The sequence below is a fragment of the Coenobita brevimanus genome, chromosome 71, assembly GCF_032717465.1.
Source record: "Coenobita brevimanus isolate Jiangsu-jjx chromosome 71, ASM3271746v2, whole genome shotgun sequence".
Taxonomy (NCBI): Eukaryota; Metazoa; Arthropoda; class Malacostraca; order Decapoda; family Coenobitidae; genus Coenobita; species Coenobita brevimanus.
Window position 1 is genome coordinate 31,086,521 of NC_137024.1, and position 21,215 is coordinate 31,107,735.

General features: G+C 42.6%; 1 protein-coding gene and 1 non-coding gene across 2 annotated transcripts in view; both read right to left on the reverse strand.

The window, feature by feature from the left end:
- The window catches only part of cni (protein cornichon), a 43,901-nt gene that overhangs the window by 13,550 nt on the left and 9,136 nt on the right, over positions 1–21,215 (reverse strand). The window lies entirely within an intron of this gene.
- Positions 18,115–18,233, reverse strand: LOC145406970 (5S ribosomal RNA). The gene has a single exon (XR_013898636.1). It is a non-coding gene; the product is annotated as a 5S ribosomal RNA (ribosomal RNA).

Consider the following 21,215-nt stretch of genomic DNA (forward strand, 5'->3'; position numbering starts at 1 on the left):
TCCAAAATTTAAAAAAAATCATGGCAGCACAACACGTGGCCTCGGAGTCCCTGGGGGAGGGGACCATAAATGCCCCCATCTTCCACACCTCTCCCAGTGATGACTCAAGCTGCCTGGAACCACTGTCTGACTCTCTTCTTCTTCATTTCTGCAACATTCGCGGCCTTTCCTCTAACTTTCGCTCTGTTGAGCACCACCTCTCCCTCTCTAAACCTCACCGTCTTTTTCTAACTGAGAGTCAGCTGTCTGGGGCAACTGACAGCAGACCCTTTTCAGTATCTTCCTACTTTCTCTATATCCATTTCAAAGCCAAAGGTGGCTGTTGTGTATATATACACAACGACTTATCTTGCTCTCGTGTTCCTGAACTCGATTCTTCTGAATTCTCTACACTCTGGCTTCGGCTTTCCTGTCATTATCTGACTAAATATATCTGCGCTGTTTACTTATCTCCTAATTCTACTGACTATGAAAAATTCTTTGACTATCTTACTTCTACGATGGAATGCATTCTATCCATTTCTCCTTTCTCTGAAATCTCCATTCTTGATTTCAATGTTCACCACCACCTTTGGCTCCCCTCTCCTTTCACTGATCCACCTTTTGAACAAGCCTACAGTTTTTCTATCCTTAATGACCTAGAGCAGCTTGTACAGCATTCTACCTGTATCCCTGACCACCTTGGAGAAAGTTCCAACATACCTGACCTCTTCCTTACAACTAATCTTTCTGCTTACACTGTTAATCTTTTCGCTCCAATGGGCTCCTCCAATCACAACCTTATCACCTTAACCTGTCCTACCGCTCCGGTACGGCCTGTGGACCCTCTAAAAAAACGTCGTCTGTGGCACTTTGGAGCTGCGGATTGGGAGGCCCTCAGGCAGTACTTCTTTGATTTTCCCTGGAATGATTAATGCTTCCATGGCCGTGAGCCATCTGAGTGTACCTTGCGCATTACAGAGGTTATTCTCTTGGGTGTGGAAGCATACATTCCTTTCTCATATCCTTTAACTAATGCAAGAAAGCCTTGGTTTAATCATGCTTGTTCTAATGCTGTCTGCAACAAGGAGAGGGCCTATAAAAGATACTGGATCCAACCCACCCCTGAATCACATCTTTTATATGTTTCTGCCTGGAATCGTGCTAAGTCTGTTCTTTGCTCTGCTAAAAACAATTTCATCCGTACTAAAAGCTCTCAATTCTCCAACTTGAATTCTTCTCGCTCCTTCTGGCACCTTGCCAAAAACCTTTCTAACAACTTTACCTCATCATCCTGCCCTCCTCTTCTCTACTCTGATGGCTCTGTAGCTATTTCTTCTACTGATAAACCAGATCTCTTTGCTCAAACTTTCTCCTCCAATTCCACCTTAGACGATTCCGGTGATGTTCCTCCATCATTTCCCCCCTCTGACTTCCTCATGGCTGATGTACTTTCTGCCATCACAGGCCTCAATACTAATAAGGAATATGGGCCTGATGGAGTCCCTCCTGTTGTTCTCAAGAACTGTGCTTCTGTGCTTACACCCTTCCTAGGCAAACTCTTTCCCCTTTGTCTACCAACTTGTACCTTTCCTTCTTGCTGGAAGTTTGCTCTCATTCAGCCAGACCCAAAGAAGGGTGATCATTCCCAACCCTCTAACTATCGTCCAAGTGCTTTAACATCCTGTATCTCAAAAGTTTTTGAGTCAATTCTTAATAGAAAAATTTTAAAGCATCTTTCCTATCACAACCTTCTTTCTGATCGTCAGTATGGGTTCCGTCAGGGATGCTCCGCTGGCGATCTTCTCACCTATCTTTCACACTCATAGTCATCCTCCTTCCGGGACTTTGGCGACAGCTTTGCCATTGCACTTGACATCTCAAAGGCTTTTGGTCGAGTCTGGCGTAAATCTTTGATTTTCAAACTGCCCTCTTACGGTTTCTATCCTTCTATCTGTGCCTTCATCTCTAGCTTCCTTTCTGGTCGTTCTATAGCCGCCGTTGTAGTCAGCCATCATTCTTCTCCTAGATCTATTAACAGTGGTGTTCCTCAGGGCTCTGTCCTATCACCAACTCTCTTCCTTTTATTTATCAATGACCTTCTAAGCTGTACATCTAACCCTATCCACTCATACGCTGATGACTCCACCCTTCACCTTTCCATTCGGTTCCCGCAACATCCATCTCAGCAGTTACTTCAGCAAAACAAGAGATGAGGCTATGGCACACCTAATGTCTGACTTGGCTTGTATCCCTGACTGGGGTAAAAATAATCTGGTTGTTTTTAATGCATCAGAGACTCAGTTTTTACGCTTATCAACCGGACAAAATCTTCCACAGGTATACACACTAATGCTGAATAGTATTCAGCTTAATCCTGCATCATCCTTGAACATGCTTGGGGTTTCATTTACTTGGGACTTATCTTGGAAAGATCATATTACATCTCTTTTAAAATCTGCTGCCAAGAGATTAGGTATGCTAAGCAGACTCCATTCCTTCTTTACCCCTGCACAATTGTTGACTCTATACAGTGGTTTTATCCGCCCCTGCATGGAGTACAACTCTCATGTGTGGGGAGGCTCCCCACATACAGCTCTACTCAATAGGGTGGAGTCAAAGGCTTTTCGTCTCATTAACTCTCCTGCTCTTACTGACTCCCTTCAACCTCTGTCTCTTCGCCGCATTGTTGCCTCTTTATCTCTTTTCTATCGCTACTTCAATGGTCACTGCTCCTCTGAACTGTCTGCATGCATTCCTTCACCTCTACAACAGGTGTGTAGCACCCGTCTAGCAGCAAACTCTCATCCCTTTTCTCTCCAACTCTCTAATGCAAGAGTTAACCGTTACTCCCAGGCCTTCATTTATGCAATGGGTCAACTCTGGAACATTCTCCCTCTGTCTGTATTTCCTGCTTCTTATGATCTCCAGTCTTTCAAATGCAGTGTCTCCAGGCATCTCAAAATGATCGGATCTTGAATTTGGCTCTCTCTTGTAATTTGTGTTTCTCTTGGAGGGAACAATTTTGCGGGCCTGCAGCCTCTGGTTCCTTCTTCTTCACATTGAAAAAAAAAAAAAAAAAAAACCTACATTGAGTGAGTGGATGGTGAGTGCCCCCACCTACCACAAAGGATAATATTAATACCCTGAATCTGATCCGATATTAAACTGCTTATTCTCACTATGTCCAGATGATTCCCTTCAACTCAGGAATGTTATCTCTTAAAGAGGAGGTTAATATCAAGTTACTCCTTTGGTTCAAAAAGTCTGTCCAAAGCCAAATAAAATAATCTGGTAGTAGCAACAACACACTGTAAAATATGTCATCTGAGTGAGGTCATGATGAATTTTCCAAGTACAGTACAAACATCTACCTATCTATTTACAGCCAGATACCTTAATCCCCTATGGGGTGGCCACAAACAAACTGCCTCTGTATGGCCCTCCCTCAAACTCACACCTCCCTCTCTCTCATCTATTTCTCCACTCCATCCATCCACCTTCTTGTCTATCTCTCCCTCCATTTTACTCACATATACTCTTCTAGCCAGTCTCTCATTTTCCATCCTCACCATGTGGCCAAACCATTTTACGAGTATTTATCAACACTTTCAATCACATCCACAGCAACACATCTCATCTTTACTTCCTCATTTGTCTGCCTGGTCTACCTCTCCATGTAACCTCATGCTCCTTGCGAATACCTCATTTCCAAAGCTCTCACCCTTGATATGTGTCCTTTCAACAGGACCCAAGCTTTACTTCCATATATCAGAATGGGCAACACAATACTTTACTTGTGTTTCAATGACTCTTTACTTCCATACTCACCTCCTTACTCCTCATCACTCCATTCAGTGAACCAGTATATTTCCTTCTCTGTTGTCCCCTTTAATGCACCTAATCCTTTAAATTTCACTCCTTACTAATCGCATTACCTTTGCTGAATGCACTGACATTATTCATTTCCTGACCATTCAGCCTCACTGTGCATTCTGTGATTTCATTCCTCTCGAAGACCATAAGTTTACTTTTGGCCTCTTGCAACCCTACCCCCGACATTCACATGTTTCACTTTCCATACCCAAGTACAGTATCATCTTCCATCCTCTCCTTATGCCCAAACCATCTTCATCCACCCTCTTCATCACAGCACCAATACACTCCAGTCTCACCCTTCCTTTCAACTCTTCAATCATAAGCCCAGCCCCCCCAGGCCTCACGTTCAAGGATGCACTCCACATCCACCTAATCACTGCCATTTTTGTATGTCTGAGCCTACAAATCTCCTTCCTTTACTGTCTAGGTCTCACTACCATACAGCATTATACTCATAACACATGCCGCATATAAGGGATCATTATATGCAATATGTGGAGAGGGGGGAGGATGACAGCTGAGTGCAGAAAGCAATAAGTGTGAGCAGTGGGGTTGGGGTTGCAAGAGGCAGACAAAAAGGACCTGGGATAAGAACACACAGTGTGACCTCAGGGATAAGGGACTGAATAGGGAGACTGTCAGAGACTGTGCACCACACAGAACCGCCACTCTACTCATCCGGTACTTTTGTCCTCGACAGATGCCAAAGCGAAAGAGTCAGAGGAAGATGTGGGTTCTCTCAACTTTGTGGGGTTTGTGCAGGAGGCAGATGAGGTGCAACAGAGGATTGTGGATGTACAATAGATTTACCTTCTTCCTCAGATGAGGACTATATGGAACCAGCACAGCAGGGCAACTGTGCTGAGGACCAGTAGGAGTCCTACCCTGCCTCAGAACCCCATTCCACCTCCCCCCAGCAAGCCCACAACCTCTTTCATTCCGGGTGAGGAATCCTCCAGTGTTTGCATGTAATTAAGTCTTTATTAGGTAGGTATATGTCCTGGATAAAAAACACTGAAAACCGCCCCAAATGGTGAACTTTGGGCTGGCTTAGGTACCATGAAACCCTTTAACATGTAAACATGTTGCCCTATAAAACAGACTTCCCACAAAGGTGGGACCATCTGGGTAAAATATTCCTAAGTTATGAAGCAGGCTGTAGCACCAGCTGATCAGGGTGGTACTCCCAAGGGGAATGGTAATGCTGTGATGGGGAGAGCTGGAGCTCCTCTTTCACTAGCTACCTAACCATCCCCCTTTGTTGACCTTTTCAATGTGACACTAACATGGAGAATAGACCAGCAAACTTTCTCAAACACTTCCTCTAACTATCTCAAACACTACACCACATGTGCTTCACATACCACACAACGTACCCCACTACGCCACAGGGGTTGTCGCCAGAAAGGGCATGTGGCCAGTATAATTTGTCCCCCGCTACCTAGTGGCGTACCGTTTAAGGGTAGGCGTGATGAGGGCTCAGCCATCATAGATTGTGGGGTCAGGGTGAGACGGGGCTTGAACCTGTGCTAGATGGTACAGGGCATTGCGGTTCCCAGGCTGCCGCTTCCACCCAATAGAGAGCGGCCTGAACCTGGGAGCAGCACCCCAAGAGGCTGCCCTAACAATGGGTGTATAATGACAGGGCAGTTACAGTGCCAAGGCGAGCTTGGAGGGTGTCCCTGTAGCTGTCTTGGCAGGGTGCCCCGAGGCCATTACCATAGCCACTGGTCAAGGCTGGTAGGCTAGGGGTTCCAGATCCATTGCCTGGGTCTGGGACTGTGCAGCAGGTGGGGCCTATGGCATGTCTCTCCCCTCCTTCTGTTACTGATTATGACCAAGTTAAAGAATGTAACTCAAAGCAAGCCTGAGGACCTTAAATTACCCTGGGGGATCAGAGAGGCTTTGTGGAATGTGGGAAGTTTGAGAGGTAGAGTGGGGAAAGTGGTTGAGGTGATGAGTAGGACGTGAGTGGATGTGTGACGTGTGCAAGAAGTTCGGGTACAGGGGTAGATCAGCCAGAAAGATTGCTGGGTGGCATTGTTACTATAAGATGTTTTGGCAGGGTTGGATAGATGGATGTAAGGGTGTGGGTGTGTTGGTTAGGGAGAAATGATTGGAATATGTCATGAATGTTAAGAGAGTAAGTGACAGGATAATTGTAGTGAAAATTTTGTTCGGTGAGATGGTGTTTGCAAATGTATTGTTGTATCCTCCACAGGCAGGCCTAGATGAGGTAGAGATGGATAGAATTTGGGATGACTTAATAAATGCAGTAGGTGGTATGGGGGATAATGAAACTGTAGCATTAGGGGGGATTAAGTGGTAATGGGGGATGATGAAATTGTAGTATTAGGGAGGGATTTAAATGGTCATGTTGGTGAAGCAGCTGAAAGATATGAAGGAGTACATGGGGTATGTGCATATAGTACACGAAATGAGGAAGGGGAAAGGATACTTGAGTTTGGGGAGGCAATGAACATGCTTATGTGCAACACACATTTTAGGAAAAGAGAGAGTAGGTTGATTACATACGAGTCTGGGGAAATAGCAGCCAGACAGACTATTTCCTGGTCAGGAGTGTTGAAAGGAGGTTAGTGAGTGATGTTAAATTTATAGGGAGCGAGCAGTGTACACAGCAACACATTACTGATAAGTGACATGGTGCTTAAGGAGCATGTGATGAAAAGGAGGACCTATGCACCTAAAAGGAAAATATGGAAGTTGATAACCAAGCAGTAAGAGATGCCTTCTACAGAGAGATAAGGAAGGTGGTGGCTGAACAGGGAGACATGGACAGAAGTGTTAATGAACACTACGGAGCCCTCAAGACCAACCTCTTATTAGAGTTACTGATTCAGTACGTGGATGGACAAGAGGCCCACCAAGATATAAAGTGACTTATTGGTGGGATGAGGGTGTAGAAGCTGCAGCTAAAGAGAAAAGATGGCTTTTCCAGGAATGGAAGATGGATGATAACAAAGAGGAATACTTGGCTGCCAAGTGCAGAGCTAGAAAAAGAGGTTTACAGGCCGAAGTCTGAGTAGCAGACTTTTACTTGATAACTTAAATCATGGAGAAAGGAAGAATATGATTTTTAAGGTGGCAAATCAGATAAAGAGGAAGAATAGGGATATCATGGTGAGCAGTGTGTGAAGAATCATGAATGAAGGGTTGTGGTGAACAGTGGGGATATTAAAGACGCATGGAGAGAGCAATACAGGCGGTTGTTGAATGAGGACTCTGACTGGAACAGGGAAGGTTTAGAGCCAGCAAATCCAGTGTTTGGTCCTTGGCCTTTGATTGAGGCTGCTACTGTGAGCAGGGCAATAGGCAGGATGCAGGTGAGGAAGGCAGCAGGTGTGTCTGGGTTGACTGCTGAAATGGTGAAAGCCTCAGAAGACATAGGAGTGAGGTTAGTCACTGACATGGTAAATATGATCACATATGAATGTGTTGTCCCAGATGATTGGCTGAAGAGTGTGATTGTAAATGTGTACAAGGGGAAGGATGATCCCCTGGAAAGAGAAAATTACAGAGACATTAAGCTTTTAGACCAGATGAAGGTAATGGAGAGAATTCTAGAGGGCATGACTAAAGAAAGAGTGAATACTGATGAGAAGTAGTTTGGGTTTATAACCAGGCAATGGGATCATTGATCCCATATTCACTGTTCAACAACTTCAAGAAAAATATATGGGAAAGAAATGGAAACTGTGCTTTGTTTTTGTTGATTTGGTGAAGGCCCTTAATAGAGTTCCCAGGGGAGTGGTGAAGTGGTCAATGAGAAAGCTTGGGATTGAGGAGTGGCTGGTTTGTGTCGTTATGGCCATGTATGTGGGTGCTCACACCCAGGTACAGGTGAATGGAGATTTTGAATGATAAGTTATCCGTGACTGTTGGTGTGCACCAGGGGTCAGTTGTGAGCCCCTTGTTGTTTATCATGGTACCCAAAGCCCTCTCACGTGACTTCAGAAATGGAAGAAGTTGTATGCTGATGATTTGCAGCTGGTTGCAGAGAATGAAAAGGAGGCAGAGAAAAGATTTAGGGAGTGGAGAGATGGTATAGGGCATAAGGGCCTAAAAGTAAATGTAGATACAACATAAGTGATGGTACCTACAGCTGGGGGTGGTATTATCAATGAAGAGGGAGAGTGGCCATGTGCAATTTGTCACAAGGGTGTGGGAAGTACTGTAATTCCATCTTGTGCTGTGTTTGTGAGAAGTGGGTACATAAGAAATGTAGTGGTGTTAGAGGTCGAATGTGAGATAATGTTGATTTCATGTGTGTGGTGTGTTGGGGAGAGCATGTGGATAATGCCAGGCGTGAAAGAACTGAACTTGCTGGTGAGTCTCTTGAATGTATGGTAGAGTTTTGTTATTTGGGAGACATGTTATGCGCTGGAGGTGGGGTCGGAGCTAGCTCTGTGGTTAGAGTGAAGAGTGGTTGAAAGAACTTCAAAGAGCTGTTGCCTCTCCTGACACTGAGAGGGCTCTCCCTCCATGCTACGGGATCTTTGTATGTGGCACGTGTTAGGAGTGTAATGCGGTATGGTGGTGAGACCTGGGCTGTAGAAAGGATATTCGCAGGCTCAAACATACAGAGATGGCAAGGATTAGGTGAATGTGCAGTGCATCCTTGAGTGCAAGGCCTTCGGGGGGGAGGCTAGGTTTCCAATGGAAGAGTTAAGAGGTAGGATGGGACTGAAGTGTACAGTGTATTGGTATTGTGATGAGGAGAAGTAGATTGAGATGGTTTGAGCACGTGGAGAGGATGGGGGATAGTAATTGAGTGCAGAAAATGAGAAGTGTTAATGCTGGAGGGTAGGGTTGTGGGAGGTAGACTCAAAAAGACCTGGGACGAGGTCATTGAGTGTGACCTCAGGGTTAAGGGACTAAATTGGGAAGCAGCCAGAGATCAAGCAGCATGGAGAGCTCCCATTAGGTGACTAAAGCCGACACATGCATGCATGCTGGAGCCTTCAAAAACAAAAATGAAAACAAATGTGAGCGCTTGTGATATATATATATATATATATATATATATATATATACTGTATATATATATATATATATATATATATATATATATATATATATATATATACAGGTCAACGAATGGTCGACTTACATGCTGTTTCTCGCATGTAACCCATTTGTAAGTGGGGGAGGACCCATAGGGGAGGGCAGTGATGGTTCGGACAGTGCATTCCCTGAGAAACTTATGGGACCTAGGGCCGTGTGATCTTGCGTGAAAGTGGGAGTTTGTTTACTTTGACCACATGGAACCTCCAAGCTAGAAATGCCTCATTTTTTGATGCAGATCAGATTTGATGTTATTTGGCATCTCCTGTGTTATAATTTGAGTGTATATCATAAGCTCTACCTTTATGAGTATGCCAAGCATTGAATCAAACTGTGCACTATCAGGGTAAATCTGTGTTGCATGTAGAACATACTGCTATGAAAAAAGAATGTTAAACTCTCTCAGGTGAAACTTGAGGGTACCCATCAATTAATTACACAGATTCAGGATGATTCGGACAATTGAGTAGGGGGATGGTTCAGACAGTCTGAACAATCCGTCCACTACTACCAAGTCATGACCTTATCAAATAATAACACTACTTTTGATCATTTATATTCGAACACACAGTGAAATACCATTCTTAATAGTCATCAAGGAATATATATTTATAGTTTTGTTTATTTAACCTATTCCTCAAAGTGTAAAAAGAAGGAAGGAGTAATACAACTTGTTTCTGTTTTGCAAGCTACAATATGTGTTAAAAATCTTAAGTTAGTCAGTCTGAAATAAGGCCTAGAAAGTGAAAACTGATGTCAATATTCCACAGAGAGAGAGAGAGAGAGAGAGAGAAAAGGCTAATTATGCATAATTCTGAAGCAGAAAGTAAGAGGTGAAGTCAGTTATTAATAAATCTGGTGAAGGTTACTGCAGTGATAATAATTATTATTATTTTTTGTTTACAAATATCAAATGGTTCATTTGGATTCTGAAGTTTAATACTGTACTTTACGAAAATGAAATGTCTTTGAATAAATAAATGTTTGTTTGCCGAACCATCCCACCCTTCTGTCCGAACCATCTCCACAGGTAGGGATGGTTCAGACGATTTAGTCACTTGTGTTTCGAGAACTATAGTTTAAAGCTGAAAAGAGCTAAGAATTTCATATTATCAGCCTAAAGAGCCAAATGATATGCCAACATTTTAACATAAACCAGATTGCTCTCCTGCTTAAACCTGAATTTTTATAAAAATTTTTTTAAAAAGTGTCCGAACCATCACCGCCCTCCCCTATACAGGAGGCTCCCACTTAACAAACAGGTTACATTCCTGATAAACTATTTGCTAAGCAATATTTCACTGTGCAAACCCATTATGAAATGGGTTAAATGGAGTTTGGTTCAAGGACCCTGATTTTTCCCCCATCCACCCATATTAACCCTTTTTTGCCCAATCTGAATCAATATTTGTGTATTTTATGACTCCCTAACCTTAATCTACAACTCATCTCAAGAGTAAGGCTCTTCCTGGCAGATTTGGCAACTTGTTTGCCAGGGCTTGTAGCAAGGAGTTTGGGCAGCATGATGACAAAACAAATGTTGCACGAGCAGCAGCAAGGTACTATACTGTTTTGGATGGTAGGATGGCAATGAATGGTGCATGTTTTCTCCGTTCGTGATGTGGTGGAATCAGCTGACTAAGAGTGCACTCAGTTTAAACTTGCCCATGGAAAAAAAATTAGTTAAAGCAAATATTGGCATTCATCAAGCCTTTGGCTCTATTACATTGGATAGTGGAGGGATTACCGTGTTTCAATCTCCCATTTTACAATAAACTCGTTATACATCACCGTATGAACTGGCGTAACCCCATCACATAACGAGTTGTGACTGTACTGTATATATAGCCATACCCCACTAAGCGATGTAAAAAAAAATTAACATTTCCCTGTCTATCGATGGCCAGTCTCCGGTTATACGATGGGCTTTCGTGAACCGATTGTGATGATATTTTATACTTAAATTTTATGTTTAGGTTGATTTAGAAACAGTTTTCAAACTTAGATCAATGTGTTTTAGTCACAGGTGGGATGAACACTCAGTTCTGGGTACAGTTTACCAAGTCTGATTTTTTCCAGACTTATTTTTCAAGATTTTCAATTTTATTTTTGGGTGTAGGCTAGGTGAGTTATAAATTGCTTTTAGGCTTATTTAGCTTGTTTTACAGCTATTTGGGGGTTTAGGTGAGCTAGAAACTTGTTTTTAGACAGAGCTACGGGGGTTTTGGACTCAGGTGGGGGGGGGGGGGATAACCAAAGGCTCCCAAATGCGGCACTATACTTTCTATGCTGTAGCATCCCTGTTTAACGATAGCCCAGCTCAATTACAGGATTTCCCAAATGCATCTCATCGTTATAATGAGGAAGGCCTGTACATACATATATATATATATATATATATATATATATATATATATATAAATAAATATATATATATATATATATATATATATATATATATATATATATATATACAGTATATGTATATATATATATATACAGTATATGTATATATATATACAGGTAAGCCCTTAATTCACGCGAGGGTTAGGTTCCCAGACCCTTCGCGTGTGGTAAATTAGCGTATATGTTCTGCCCTTGTGTGCACATAATTATGCATGTCTAGACGTATATTACATCTGAATAATACTGTTTATGCACTACATACACCTTATAAACTAGCATAAAGTATAATACTGTTTATGCACTACATACACCTTATAAACTAGCATAAAGTATTAAAACAACAAAAATGTAAGAAATTTAAAACTGAAACCTGACAAGCACAGGCATAGGTAGAGACACTTCAGCAGTCTGGTGCACTAGCCCTCACTGTCTCCCGTATGCTACGTTCTCCTTCTTTATTGTATGAACAGTTGACTCACCCCAAACATACGGTTCTGAGACAATTCACCATCAAGTCAATTCACCGTCAAAACATGGACAATTCCCCGTCATTCTATTAATATACTTATTATTGATTAATTAATACTTTAATAACTAGTTTTCAGGGGGATTTTATAACTCATATAAGTAAAAAACTAGTGTACTGTACTTGCTAAATAAACTGGTATGTAAATAAATGATGGGGAATCGTCCTGACGGAGAATTGTCACCGACATTCCACCCTGAAGTTTGTCCAACACTTTAACTTTGTCAGTGACACCACTTTACCAGCCCGCTTTGGTGTGTTACCACATGCATCACTAGCACTACACTTAGGCCCCATGTTGGCAGACAAGGCAATCACTGGAAGGCAGAAAAATAAGCCACAAATAATGATTCTCGATCTCGAGTCATGCATGATTCGACCGTCGGATTCAAACTGACTGTGTGGTGCATGATAGACCGACCTCCCAGGCTCCCACACACATATACACACACACACACACACACACATACATATATGTATGCACACGGGCAGCAGGTAGGCATTTTTTATATTTTATTTATTTCTCTTGTATACTGAAATTACTTATTTGAATACTATAATTTTATGTTTTAATTATTGTACGAAAAATTCGTGGATAACCGAAATCGCGTGAAAAAAGTTCGAGTGAATTAAGGGATTATCTGTATACAGTATATGTGTGTATATATATATATATATACAGTATATGTATACATATACATATATATATATATATGTATATATACAGTATATTTATACATATACATATATATATGTACATACTGTACAGTATATATATATATATATATATATATATATATATATATATATATATACATATATATATATTATATATATATATATATCATATTATATATTATATTATATATATATATATATATATATATATATATATATATATATATATATATATATATATATATATATATATATATATATATATATATATATATATATATATATATATATATATATATATATATATATATATAATCACTCAATTATCTGGACGCTCCAAATCCGGTCATGCTTCGTAAATGGATGTTAAGCCTTGGCTCTATTAAGTCTGTATCCGGATATATTTGTCTGTACCCGGACATAAAAGTTACTGGACTGGTGGCTGGCCAGCCTACAAAGTAAAAAAGTCCATTGGGTGGCTCACCAGCCTCACTGTCCATGAGTGGATAACAGACCGTAACCCACAAGCAGAGCAAACAAGGCTGTCAGGCTCCCTACCGAATGGTCAAAAACCCCCAGCCCCCCAATCACCGGTAACATACCAGCAGTGAGCGAATATTACAGACAGTAACCCAGAAGCTGGGCGCTAATGACTGTCTGGCTCCCAAGCAAATGGTAAAATTCCCACGGATGCCCGATGAACTCAGAAACTGCCATCAGAGCGCGAGTAATACAGACTGTGACCCACAAGCTGATCGGGAATGGCTGTCCGACTTGCAACAGAATGGTTAAAGTCTCCTGGTTGCCCGGATTAGTCAGAAACTCCCGGCCATGCATGGCCATCTGCCTCCTTACCAAATGGTCAAAGTGGTATCGCCGTCTGGATTACTTGGGCACTCTTTAGGCCCATGATGTAATGGGGCCCAGTGTTTCTGCCACATTGTGGCATCTGCCTTGGCGAGTGAAAAAGACCCTTGCACTCATAGGTAAGTGTGCCGCTTTTTGCTTGTATGCTCATAGCTAAGTGTGGGTAGAAACAAGGCAACACTGTACACTCTTCAGCGATACTGCACCTCAGTCACCTCAGTTCCCATCTTAGTCTCTCTGCATGTGGACGTGCTTGGCAGAGGTAAAACAATGGCAGCTTCCATTACTGTATTTGTGGTGGTGCCCTACCTTCTGCAGGCCTCAATCTTCCTCTATGGTATTCTCGTGTGTGTGATGATGGGCCCACCTACACCCAAAAAATGAAAGAGGAGGGTTTCGACTCTAGAGAAGAAGTGTGAGATACTGGGCAAGGTTGACAAGGGCTGGCCAACTTCAAGAATTCTGTGTGAATATGACTTGGTAGGTTCAACCTTGTTTTATATCATGAAATCATGGGACAAGCTGACTCAGTACGAACAGGACTACGGTGATACCACTCGAAAAGGCAACCGAAAGTTGATGACCCAGCCCTGCCATGCCAACACTGACCAGTCGACTTTGGTTTGGTTCCACCAGCAACAGGGTGCCAGCGTGCTTGTACATGGGACCGACGTTAAGGATGCAGCCAAGAAATCTGCACACCTACACAATGTGCACGACTTCAAGGTATCCGTGGGTTGGCTCTTCCAGTTCAAACTTCGGCATGGACTTACTGGCCATAAGGTACATGGTGAGGCTTTGGAGGCGGCAGCAGAGGATGTTAAGCCACTTTGTCAGAGAGTGCAGCGCCTGACCAAGAAAGTGGGCCTTGTTCTCGGTCAAATGTACAATGCTAATGAAATTGAACTGTTCTACCACTCCTTGCCCACCAACAACCTGGCAGAAGAGACGGAGAAGACTGTGCCTGGTCAGAAGTTGTCCAAACAACGTGTCTCGGTGTTGTGCTGTGCCAATGCTAATGGGATGCACCGCCTCTAACCTGTAATTGTTGGACACACAAAACAGCAATGCTGTCACCGTAGGTTAATGGATAGCCTGCCTGTTGTGTGGTACCATTCTGTGAAGGTCTGGTTTACTGCAAAGATCTTCAGAGACTGGTTCCACAGACACTCTGTCAAGGAATTATCTGTTATCAAATGGAGGAACTTGGAATCCCTCGTGACCATGTGAAGGCTCTCCTGATCCTCGACAATACCCTTGCACATCCACTGGAGAAGGATTTGGTTGCTGATAACAGCTGTATTAGGTGCATATTTCTTCCATCTAATACAACTGCTCTCATTCAGCCAATGGACCAAGGTGTTATCACGGCAACCAAGCGACTGCACCATCAGAGGTTCGTTGATGAGGTGATTGTGGTGCTTGTGGACGAGGAAGGGGTCGACACACATGGGGACCAGACCTTGTTGAATCTGCAGCATTACAACATCACTGCGGTGTTCAACTGGGCCAATGCTTGGAAGAAAGTCTCCATCAAAACTCGGGAAAGTGGTTGGTCTCATTTCCTTCAGGGATGACAAGCCTCACCCGACTCTGAAGGATTTGACATGGGGAACTTCCACCTTCGGCTACGAAATGCAGGCGAGGATGTGGACATCGATGACATGAAGGATTGGTTGAACGACGATGGTGGTGATCTCAGTTATCATACGTTGTCTGATGAGAAGACTGCCGTTGCTGTCTCTGCAGGGCCGCAGAGGAAAGCAACGAGGGTGAGGACAAGGACCCCGACCCTGGCCACCCCATCACTCCCTCATCTTGATGCGCTACGGGCCGGCATTGAGGAGGTGCTTGAATATGCCGAGCACCCACATTGAGAAAGGAAGTTGGAGTCACTCAAGCAGGCGATGGATCTGCAGGCAGTCAGGGATGCTGTCATCCTCCAACAGAATCGCCACACCTATTGTCAGACGAAGATCGACTCCTTCTTCAAGCCCACCACCCCCATGAGTGCCAGCCCCTTCTCCATACCATCACCCTCTCGACCTTATTCTTCACTCCCAGATCCGCAGTCAAGCACATCAACAGCCGTTGAATGTCGTTAGATGTGGGCCTGCAGCTGTCTTCAGTCTCCTGAGGTGGGCAGGGTTTCATCACCTTGCCACATGTCCCTGCTCATTGGCTGGATGCTGCCGCCAGCAGCAGCAGCAGCGGCGGCGGTGGCGGCGGCAGGAGGAGGAGGAGGACGAGGAGTTGGTGGTTCTTTGATCTTTGCAAAGTTACAATGTTAGCCACTAGACCACATGGGATACCTGTACTGTACACCTCCCGGAGCTTGCAAGTTACATCGCCTAACTGCCGTTCACTGGGTGGTAAGTACTGTGGATTTTTTTTTAAATTTTTATAGTTTATGCATTAATTTTTTAGTATTTGGGAATACACTGCATTTTGCAATAACTGTGTTTTGATGTCTAAAAACAGCCAAAACACTGCAGAATACTGCCCAAATTTGAAGGGGTACTGTGCATATACGTACGGTTTTGTGTTGTTTATACTCTGTTTTCTTAGTGTTTAGGATTATACTGCATATTGCAATGTGTGTTTTGATGTCTAAAAACAGCCAAATGACTGCAGAACACTGCCAAAAGTAGGAGGGGTACTGTGCATACTGCAATGGCTGCCCAGAAAACCAGACAAATTTTCTTAAGAAGCATCCAAGCTCTAAGTTCGTCTGCTTCAAGGGTTGCATCAAACTGACTGTCTTTCATCAGGCTTCAAATCTGTGGGCCAACGAAAATGCCTTCCTTCAATTTGGCGTCGCTAATCTTAGGGTAGACTTTCATAGGTGCGCAAAGCCTGCACCAGTCTTATCCAAGGCTTTGACAAAGTTTTCATCAGGCCTAACGAAGTGAAGAGCCGGAAGCATGATTCCTTCCACTTGGACGAGTGGTTCGTTCCGCATGTTGTGTATACCAGCTTCACAGGAACTTTGCGGAGACTACTCACGCTGGATGTAGTGCTGCTGTATATCACAGCTGTCCCATAAACAGAGGATGCAACAGTATTTCAAGAAGTCTTCTTGCAGTCCAAGCAGCATGACCACCACTTTCAAACTCCAGTAGATTTTCCATCGGAATTCGTCATAATCAAAACGAGGCGATTTTGCATCAAATCATACATTTCCTTCATTTCAAGCACAAAAACAGGTGGTATACTGGGTAACTTGTTCCCACTGTGGAGGAGAAAAGCTTTCATGCCTGATTTGCTGGAGTCGATAAAATGCCGCCATTCATCAGGATCATGAATCCTTCCCACGGCTTTGAACAGACCTGCGATACTACTATAGTAGCATACTCCTCTGTCTGACCTGAAAAAACATTCCAGATTTTATTGCCGCTTCTTGAAACTCGTCACCTTTGTGTCTGGGCCAACAAGTTCCACTGTTGCCATCTCGAAGCGAGTAGTCTTGACTGTTGCTTTGATAAATTTAGGTCATGTACACTGTTAAGGTTGCCTTGTGTGACTACATGGGGTACTTTGCCACACGACTGACATTAGAAGCCAGAATCAGGGGCAGCTGCTCCGGATGCCTCTTCATCTTCATCCCGAAGTCTGGAATACACATATATTTGTTGGTGGTCTTTGAATGAGAAGGTCCTCCATGTGATCAACTGGTCTTAATGTTGGCAGTAAATTTGCATAAACAATGCTGTTCTTGCTTTTTGAAGAAAATCCCACAACTATTGTCATGCAAAAGCAGCAGTCTGTTGTATGGTCACTAGGTTCTCTCCACATTATGGGAACTGTGAGAGGCATCCCTGCTTTCCTTCTTGCTGGCCATTCGCGAAGAAAGTTAGAACAAGTCATGCAGTATATATGGGGTGCCCATCGTTTGTCTTGGTCGCCAGTATTAAATCCAAAATAATGTAGATAAGCTGTCTTTACAATGGATGTGATCTTCTGTTTCTGCTTCTTTGGAGTGAAACTTCCACATATGTAACAGAATGCATTAAGATCACTCACACATCTGCGAAGCATTATCAACCCATAAATCTGAAATAAGTTATATTAAGCTGCATATTAAACCACATATATATAAAGACTTATAAAGAGCACAAATAAAGCAATGAAATGAAGGACCACTGCTCTACAGGGATGCATGTGAGGGTAGTGAGTTCAGAAAACTGTACATGCTGAAGCAAATTGAACATCATATTTGAAAATTGAAATCAATGCCATGTCACTCCCTTGGGATACCCATTTTTTGTCACTGACCTGAAAATCTTGCTGAGTACTGTAATGAAACTATTGACTGATGAATAGTACTGAATGGAGATACTAAAAGGTGAGTGTGCATTTGCATGAATGTGACTATATAAAGCTAATGTTGAAGTGGGTGTTGGTTAGCAGGGAAAAACTTTTTTACTCTGACTCGCTTTTCCAAAATTTGTGTGCATCTTACACAGTGCCGTGTTTTATATGTCACAAAATACAATATCACTTTATAGCTTCTTATGAATAAAAATAAAATACAAATAAAAAGGCTAAAGAAATTGTGGTATTTTGATGTAGTTTAGTCTATCTATTGCCAGACGCCATGTATCCCAAACGGGGTGGTCAAGGGCTTAGAGTTAATTGTTTTACAGGGAGGGGCACTAATCCTCCACCAACCCCACTTGACGCGTAGGGAGTTATGCCAACAGCATCTGGTGTTCCCAGGCGGTCACCCATCCAAGTACTAACCAGACCCAACGTTGCTTAACTTCGCTTATCGGACGGGAAGCGGTGTACTCAACGTGGCATGGCCGTTGGCTGTACATTAATATACCGTGATCCCTTGGGTTATAGCAGTTTTTGTTATCAGTGCAAGATGCAAATCAGCATTCCTGCCATTATCATGCATTTTTCAGCTAAAACACATGGTTCCTGCACACCCATGTTGGTATCTGCTGACAATGATGGTGCAGTATCTGTGGTTTCTTGTGACTTTAAGGGATTCAAAGATGAGGCCTAAAGACCCTATAGAAAGAGAGACCTGACAGCCAGTATTTTCAGCTGCTCGCTGCTTGGTCAGCCGACATGGCACCACTGTGGTTCAAAGGCCTCGCATCCTGGCTGCTGGCTGACCGCAGATTCGTCTAAAATACATCTCATCACCTGCTGTGATACAAGATTGGCTATTCAATAAAATGTTGCTATAATTGTAGTATACTTTGTTAATTTGAGCTACTGAAGATTTCAGTTTTACTCTTCATCTGTACATATGGATTTAACTTCAAGGTACATGTAAACACCAAGATAACTGGCAAATTATAGTGCTGACAAGCCAAACTGTTGGCTCTCGCAAAATGGGTGGTGCTGTGTTCTTTAACTGGTGCACTTTTGCCCTGATGAATGGTATGACTGTGGTGCATTTGGATGCAGTAACACTCATGGAGCTCCTAAATGACTTTTCCAACTCCCTTCTGATCCACCACAAAGGAAATTATAGGGTATTAAGGTGATGAGAAAGGGAAAGGGGAAATGTTCCCCCGATCTATACCTTATTAGATCACATAGCTCTGCTATGTGGCAAGAGGGTGCTACCCCTCCCGGCATGGCAGCTACAGGGCGTGGCTTGAACTCACGACCCCCTGGTCCTGAGTTCAATGCTCTACCACTGAGCCACTCTGCCTCCTAAGCTGAAGCGAGCAAACTGATCTGCGAGTGAGTGTCGTCTGCTACGCTAGGCAAGTTTTATTTATTTTACATGTCTTTGGCCCATATCCACATAAGGGGGTAAGCCTAGATAATATCCCGATGGAACAACAATTATGGACATCAAGAACAACAATATTTAAATTCACCCAAAACTTCATCAAACTTAAAAATCGCAGGCAAAATAAGTAATCAGTGCTGGTGTTAAACGCTCTAGCTTCGTCTGGCACCTCATCCAAGATTTTTATATGCTTTGAAATTAGCCTACCTGATACACTGAGGAAAATCTCATTTTTAGACAGCTTTACTTAACAAGAAAGCATCATTTGTGCAGAGACAGCATAACAGATGTTCGAAAACATGCCATAAAATATGAAAAGCAGTTAAGTGTGTGGTGTTATCTATCAGGGGCCACTGATCCTTATACGAACTTGAGTGACATCCAGCAAACATACATTCGCCGAACCAACATGCCAGTTGTCCAGGTTCTCTTTCTATAGAGTCATTAAAATGGGGCCCTACTCGAGGAGTTAATCCCACATGGTGGAGCCCATAATCTCTTCAACCCCTGGCTTCAGAACTCCTTACCTCAAGCCCATCTCAGAGATCTCTATGGTACATGTTTCTTCCTTATTGTGCACTTTTCATCAATCTATCAACCTAACCATGCATACACAAGTTTCTGAAACTTAACAGTAAAAGGTAATATTTGGGTTTATAAGATGGGTGCCAAGTTCCAATTACAGTATATGCAATAACCAAACGATCACTGTATATAATTCTATTATGTACCAGTATTTTTTAGACTTGCAAGTAATGATGATATTCAGCACTAAATTCCTTAAAGTATGAGGGAGGCACTTATAGTTAAGTTTTGTATAATTCTTAATATTATACTGTTTGCTGAAGAAAGATTATTAACAGAAGAAAATTAAAAGATATTGCATTTCTGATCACAGTTCCTGTACCTGTGAGAGTAAACATGTGTCATACCATTGATGGAACATACAGCCAATGCATGGAGAGAGAGAGAGAGAGAGAGAGAGAGAGAGATGGGTATGTGGTTCCAGTTTACTGCATTTTACAACAGCCTAAACAGGTAAAATGATGGTTGTACTCTCGTCCCTATTCCTGATAACAGGAAGAGAGTTGGTGGTAAAACAAGGGCTGTATTGTCATCCCCATTCCTGATAACAGGAAAGAGTCAGTGGTAAAATGAGGGCTGTATTCTCATCCCCAATCCTGATAACAGGAAGAGAGTTGGTGGTAAAATGAGGGCTGTATTCTCATCCCCATTCCTAATAACAGGAAAAGAGTTGGTGGTAAAACAAGGGTTGTATTCTCATCCCCATTCCTGATAACAACAAAAGAGTTGGTGGTACAGTATAATATTCCTAACAAGTCTTATCAACAATCTGGGATCTGGATGAAGAGGTAACCAATGTATCTGACATTCTCCTTATGGCTGCCACAGTCATGTATCATTACTAAGGTTAGTGAAAAGATACAGCTTATCTGGAAGAATATCTTATCTACCACATTATCTTAGCTAAGTTTATCTTTAATTAAAGTAGAGCACTGTAACTTTTTTTTCCTGCTAGTCCCTCTGTACACATGGTACAGTATTTAAAAGACTGCCAAGAGTTCCACTGCAATCTATGAAGCTGATCTGCCAGTTTCCCCAAAGTTACATTACCAACCACATGAAAAAGTTATAATATGTTGGATCAAATCCATGACTACTTACATAAAGAGAAATTTGTGTCTATCTACAGCCAGACATCATAATACCAAAAGAGGTGGCCATATGTCTTTGAGTTAGTTGTTTTACAGGAAAGGGCACTAATCTTCCACCAACCCACTTGATGACACGTAGGGAACACGTATGGGTTGGTTATACAGTTACCACCCAGAGCTGTAAATGGTTCCTGGCCTACAGGAAACCATTAGGATTGTCACTCAAAGTAAAGCCACCAGAAAAAGAAAGCAGAGTAATAAAAAGTGACAGGAAAGATGGGAGAGTTAGGAAGAGAGGAGCACAGACAAAGAAAAAGAATGATATAGGTGATGGAAGAAGTAGGCAGCACCACATCAAGTG